Source organism: Scyliorhinus torazame, chromosome 1 (genome assembly GCF_047496885.1).
Source record: "Scyliorhinus torazame isolate Kashiwa2021f chromosome 1, sScyTor2.1, whole genome shotgun sequence".
Lineage (NCBI taxonomy): Eukaryota > Metazoa > Chordata > Chondrichthyes > Carcharhiniformes > Scyliorhinidae > Scyliorhinus > Scyliorhinus torazame.
In genome coordinates, this window is record NC_092707.1 from 258130745 (window position 1) to 258138273 (window position 7529).

Consider the following 7529-nt stretch of genomic DNA (forward strand, 5'->3'; position numbering starts at 1 on the left):
GGAAAGCTTTCCTTTTTATTTGTTCTGTGCCACCTCCCCTGAATTATAATTTTCAAGTGTTCATATTTTAATATATAAATTATATATGTCCATAGTTTTCTAACAGTCTTCTATTACTACAAGCTTTTTGCTCACTGCTGTCAAATGCTAGGACATTGAGGCTAAACTTGATTCTTAATATAAATCCCTTAGTGTATCCTGTTCACTGAACAGTCAGATTATTGGACTGAATTATTGGACAGCAGCAGTGACAGCACTTGCCGTGGACCTGAAAGAAAGCAGCATGGTGGCACAGTGGTTAGCACTGCTGCCTCACAGCACCAGGGACCCAGGTTCGATTCTGTCTGTGAATTTGCACATTCTCCCCGTGTCTGTGGGTTTCCTCCAGGCGCTCCGGTTTCCTCCCACAGTCCAAAGCGCATGGTTACGGGATAGGGTGGGGGAGTGGGCTAGGCAGAGTGTTCTTTTGTAGGGTTGATGCAGACTCGATGGGCTGAATGGCCCCCTGCACTGTGGGGGTCTGGAAAACTGCAAGGATCTAGCCATCTCTGGCATGGATTTCAGCTTCCCTGATGTTAATTTGAATCTTGGTGCGACGCATGGTGAAACCTTTCTCTCCTAAAATCCATGTTTCCTCTTTATTCCCTCTGTCACTCTCCCTCTTTTTTTGACCCATTTTTCCACCTGCCCATTCTGTGATATCAGAATCTAAGAACAAGAAACAGCAGCAGGTGTAGGTCCTATGGTCCACCAAGCCTGCTCCACCATTATCTAATTAAGCTTATTTGTACAACCCTAAAGGAAATATAATCTTCCTTGGATATGGAAACCAAAACTCCACATCAGTCTTGTCTGCATTGCGGTTCACAGAGCCCCTCATTACGGCACGCAGAGCTCCTCATTGTGGCTCGTGGAGTCCCTCATTGTGGCCCACGGCACCCCTCATTGCGGTCCACCGAGCTCCTCATGGTGGCTCGTGGAGTCCCTCATTGCAGCACCTGGGGGTCTACATCGCGGCTCGTGGAGCCCCTCATTAGGGCCCCTGGGGGTCCTCATTGGGGCTCGCAGAGCCCCTCATTGCGGCCCACGGAGCCCCTCACTGCGGCCCACGGAGCCCCTCACTACGGCTCACGGACCCCTCATTGTGGCCTATTGCGGCCCGCGAAACCCCTCCTTGCGGCACCTGGGGGTCCTCATTGTGGCCCGTGAAGCACCGCATTGCTGCCCGTGGAGCCTCTCATTGCGGCCCACAGAGCCCTTCACTGCGGCTCGTGGAGCACCTTATTGTGGCTCATGGTTCCCCTCATTACGGCCCGTGGAGCCCCTCATTGCGGCCAGTGATGCCTCTCATTGCGGCCTGCAGAACGATGGTTGAAATGTCACTGAGTTTGAAGATTTCTGCAGGGGACTGCTCCAATCAGAGTTGTTTCTCTCCTGCCATTTATAGGCTCAATTGTGAGCCTATCAGCAACAAACATGGCAAAGGAACAGACTGAATGGAGCAACAATGAACAATGGCAACTGTGAGTATCTTCACGCCTTACCCTGGTTCTGGCTGCTTTCCGCCAGCTCCCGGTTCCCACTGTGAGAAATGAACATTTTTGTGTTGTTTTTACCTGTATAAACTCTGGTTCACAATTAAGATGTCAACAATGAAGCATGATGGGAAAATTAACATGTCAAGTTCTGAGTAAGCTATAGTGAGCGAATTGATGTAACTATGTACCAGGATGACCTTCGGGGAAGAACGGGATGTACAATAACAGAAATTGCTAAGCAAGAGGGAAGATAGCAGGTGCAAGCAGGGGGCCTCATTCTTATCTTTAATTGACGGTCCAAGGATATACCAGGAGCTGACAGAAATCACTATGCAAGGGGGAGGCCAAATAAGGGATCACTGATAAGGGAACTGCCCTTTCTATAGTTTGTGGGATGTGTTTCTCACGGATTGTATTTTCATGGATTGTATATAACAAAGTGATGCTGTGTGAATTCTGTGTGTCTGCTATTGCTTACTGGCGGCACCCGCTCTTGCAAGATCGATTGAAATAAATACTTCTTCAGAATTTGACTAAGTGTAAATTATTAACAGGTGAGCAGTGTTTCTCACAATTGGGGGCTCGTGGCCGGGATAGTTTTCATTGATCGAGGGGGGCGACTCAAGAGGAACCGAGAAGACGAGTCCCGTTATTTAAACGGTCTCGTACTTCATCTTGAGTGGTTACCCACGGTCAACTGAACACGTTCCTAGGGTAGTCATTCTGAAGAAGCAAATAACGGATTATAGTGGCAGGCACGCCGTGAGTGACAGTCAGGCAACTCTGCATGGAGCAAGGTAAGAAAAACAACTTTTAAGTATTACCTTGTTGACTTGGGTTTGTATCTAAACATCCGCAAGGGCGGATTGATGATATAAGGACTCTGGAGTTTATATCTAAACATCCGTGTAAGTGTATGGGCGGATTGATGATATAAGTACTTTCAGGATTGTGATTGTTTTGACGGACCGGTCATAACTAGACACTTTACTTAGAAATAAGTGAAAGTTGAGTACATTACAATGGGAAGTAAAAACTCGGAACAAGGAGACGGCGTTGATAAGAAAATCCCTAAGAATATCCCACCAGAAAGTCCAGTGGGTCGGATGTTAGTGAATTGGGATTTTGAGAGCCACGTACAAAAAAATAAGGACAGGAATATATATGTCAATGATAAAAGACCCTGTTCCGATAAAGAAGTAAGCTACGCGAGTTGTTGGCTTCCTAGCAGGAACGCCACCCGAATATATCCATTAATCCCACAGGGCGAAGACGTTCCCACCGCCCCTCTTAAACAATGGGACGTCCTAGATAATTTGCCACCCCCTTATAAGAATAAGTCAAACGACGATAACTCGCCAAATGACCAACAAGTGAATAAAGGCGAATCAGAGGAAGCCCCTGAAGAAGAAGGAGAGAGTAAAATGATATTAAGATCCACAAAAGGACAGGGAAAGGAACCAGAAATAACGAAACTGAACCCCCTTCGGGAAGTCCCGATTGGAGATGGAGATGTAGGATTTTTAAATTCTCCTTTAAATTCAGGAGAAGTCAGAGCATTCAAAAAAAGAAATGAAAACGTTAATGGACTGGCGGAAAAATTCGATCAGTTCTTAGGTCCTAATATATACACATGGACCGAATTAATGTCCATTATGAGTATCCTATTCACGGGGGAAGAAAGGGGTATGATTAGAAAAGCAGGCATGCGAAAGTGGGAGAATAGTCACCCGCCAGGGGTAAACGGACAAACAGCAGAAGAAAAGTACCCCAATCAAGACCCACACGGGAACCATCAGTCAGGGAGCCATAGAGATCAAATGAAAGATCTGAGAAATATTATCGTTGAAGGCATAAGGGAAGCAGTGCCCAAGGTACATAATCTAAATAAAGCCTTCGAAATTAGACAGGAAGGGACGGAAACCCCCTCCGCATTCTTAGAGCGACTTCGGGAATCAGTAAGGAAGTATTCTGGATTAGACCCTAACGACCCAGTAGGACAGGGACTACTGAAGGTCCACTTGGTGACCAAATCCTGGCCTGACGTACATAAAAAGTTACAGAAAATAGAGGATTGGAATGAGAAATCTCTAGATGAATTACTAAGAGAAGCACAGAAGGTATTTGTAAGACGAGGAGGATACAGAAATAGTCAACAGGCGGGGTGTTTTAACTGCGGGAGAATGGGTCACTTCAAACGGGACTGCCAGGACAGAAAGAGAAAGATACAGAGAGAGACAGAGACAGAGAGAGACAGGCAGAGAGAGAGAGAGAGACAGGCAGAGAGAGAGATACAGACAGAGAGAGAGATACAGACACAGAGAGAGATACAGACAGGGAGAGAGATACAGACACAGAGACTGAGAGAGATACAGAGAGAGAAGGCTGCAACAGGCCTGGAGTCACTGTTTCAAAACAGAGAGAGAGAGACAGTTTGATACAGAGAAGGCTGCAAATACTGAACTATCACCCGTGGGAAGGCTGAAATAAGCTTACCCTACAACTCTGCCAACCGCAGGGGCCCAACAACCAGGCATTTCAAAATAATTATTATAATTAATAAATTAATCAAATTTGATACTACTGATTCAGTATTAATAAATTATACAATGTAATACAGTCAAACAGTTGATTGATCAGTAACATTTCAATAATAGTATGGGAATGAAAGTACAACATTCTGCAATTTGACATCTTCTGGATTATACACAGAAGCTTGTTGAAAGGGTTGGTTTTCTTGCAGAGACAAAAAGGCGTATAGCTTGGAATGATGCCATTCGCATCTCCAAACTTTAAAAAATATATATATATTTGTCACTCAAAAGGACTAGGAGTAAAAGTTGGATTGCTGCCAAGTTCCCGTTATCAGGTGTCCTTGAACGATCTGTTCTTTTTAATCAAAGTTGTTTTGGGTTTTTTAAGACCAGCTTCCACATCGTTTGAAGTTTTAATTTCCAGGCTAATTCTAAACATTTATTTTAAAATATCAAACACAATAACTTATTAAACATATAGGTTTTCTGTAGATGAACTCGTCGATTCTATTAAAGAAGGCACTACTAGAAGTTTGGAGATAAATTGGGACTTCCACACTCCTTGGCATCCCCCCTCTTCGGGACGGGTGGAAAGGATGAATCAAACCCTTAAAAATCATTTGTCAAAAATAATACTAGAAACTAGGCTCCCCTGGACAAAATGCTTACCAATAGCCCTTCTAAGAATCCAAACGGTTCCAAGAAAAGATTTGGGGTTGTCCCCATACGAAATGTTGTTCGGATTGCCATACCTTGGAACAATGGGGGAAATGCCCATTATAGAATGTAAAGATATCTATGTAAAGAAATACATACTGGCACTGTCTTCCTCATTATCATTCCTCAGGAGACAAGGACTGCTAGCGCAGACACCTCCCCTTGAATTCGCAGTCCACAAATTTAAACCAGGAGATTGGGTACTGGTGAAATTGTGGAAAGAAACCAAGCTTCAACCCACTTGGGACGGACCGTTCCTGGTTTTGTTAGCCACAGAGACTGCCATACGAACTGCGGAAAAAGGTTGGACTCATTACAGCAGAACGAAGGGACCCGTGAAATCACCACCTGAACAGGAACAATGGCATGTGGAGGCCACTGAGGAACCATTTAAGATAAGATTGAAAAGACACTAAATCTTGAACTGTTCAATAATATGACAAAACTACAGCTAAAATGGACTATGCAATGTATAATAATATTAATGAGGTGGGAGTTCGGAATCGGTCGTATGATTACATTGACAATCCCAGGAAGTCGGTACCCTCAGGTAATACGGACTGATCTATGCACCCTCATAGACTGCGAGTCAGCGGGGAATGGAAAGGAGTTTAGGGTCGATTCTCTTCATTATTACCGAAGCGGAAAGATTACGGAAAGGGAGGGCTGGCTGAAAAGGTTCTGCCAATTGCCCAGAGGGGCACCACCGGTCGTATCCATTCACCAGATTAATGGAAATTCCCCCTCAACGTGCAAGGCTGGAATTTGTCACCCCGTATACATCACCGTAAAACACACGGCCCGGATTGAGACAGGCAATAGGGTTTGTTCACTTCGACATGAGATATTCGGGGTAAACGTGAGAAATGGCGAGACTGAATGCTGCTTCCGCATCTCATTAGACCAGGGAGCAACTCCCACTAATGGAACTAGGAACGACAAGGCAGAGAAAGGACAGGGAGTCAAAATAATTGAAGTAAAAGATTTAGAGCAAGCCTTTGAGATAGAGACCGGCTATGAGGAACAGAATGCGTGGATTGAGTGGGTGAGGTATTCGGCCCAGACGCTGAAGAAAGACAATTGTTATGCTTGCGCATCAGGTAGACCACAGGCCCATATGGAGCTCTTTCCACTGGGGTGGACAGACAATAGAGGGAGCATGGAATGCATGATGGCCTTGTACCAAGATGAGACAGCCTGGGGCAACAAGACCTGCACTGCCCTATCTCTGATGTTTCCTCCTGTTAATAAGAAACTATCAGCAAACCCTCCCTCCTTCTTGGTTACCGTGACGCATCATAAATCGTGTATAAGTCGTTCTGATACGGGGCTAAGTAAAGATATGGGAGAACTCAAGACTTGTACTGAGACTAAGAACGTGACCACCCAGGGCAATTACTCATCACTAAAAATACCACGTGCGGATATATGGTGGTATTGCGGAGGAAAGATTCTAAGACCCACTCTACCGCCCAATGGAAAGGGACATGCGCATTAGTTCAGCTCTTCATTCCGTTCAGTATAGCCTATGAAAGACAAGAGGAGAGGGGGAGTGTAAAAGGGGAACGATCTAAACGGGGCATACCCACCTCATTTGATGACAGTATTTACCTGGACCCCGTTGGCATTCCCAGAGAAGTACCAGATGAGTTCAAAGCCCGAAATCAGATTGCAGCTGGGTTCGAGTCCCTCTTTTGGTGGGTTACGATCAATAAGAATGTGGATTGGATAAACTATATATACTATAATCAACAGAGGTTCATCAATTATACCAGGGACGCCGTGAAGGGCATAGCAGAACAACTGGACGCAACCAGTAGAATGGCCTGGGAGAATAGATTGGCTCTGGATATGATTTTGGCAGAGAAAGGTGGTGTATGCGTTATGCTTAAGGGACAGTGTTGCACGTTTATCCCCAACAACACGGCACCCGACGGATCGATTACCCGTGCGCTACAAGGGTTAACCACTCTGGCTGTGGAAATGGCAGACAACTCAGCGGCAGACACATCCATGACTGGGTGGCTTGAATCAATGTTTGGGAAATGGAAAGGGTTAATTGTATCCATCCTCACCTCCATCATCGTGGCGATAGGAGCATTGGCGGCAATAGGCTGTTGCATCATCCCGTGCGTAAGAGGCTTGGTGCAGAGGCTCGTCGAAACAGCCTTGACCAAGCAGATGCCATTACCCCTGGGTAAAGGAGGCCAGGCTACAATTTGCCTGCTAGAAAGAGGGAAGACTGAAGGAGAGGACGGCCCCATAGAAAGGGAAATTGAGAGGATGTTGGACAATTTTGGGGTAGGTTAGAAGAGGCTACAAAGTGTAAAAAGCAACAAGAGTAAAAAGAAAAAAATGGGGATTTGTGAGAAATGAACATTTTTGTGTTGTTTTTACATGTATAAACTCTGGTTCACAATTAAGATGTCAACAATGAAGCATGATGGGAAAATTAATATGTCAAGTTCTGAGTAAGCTATAGTGAGCGAATTGATGTAACTATGTACCAGGATGACCTTCGGGGAAGAACGGGATGTACAATAACAGAAATTGCTAAGCAAGGGGGAAGATAGCAGGTGCAAGCAGGGGGCCTCATTCTTATCTTTAATTGACGGTCCAAGGATATACCAGGAGCTATGCAAGGGGGAGGCCAAATAAGGGATCACTGATAAGGGAACTGCCCTTTCTATAGTTTGTGGGATGTGTTTCTCACGGATTGTTTCTCACAGATTGTATTTTC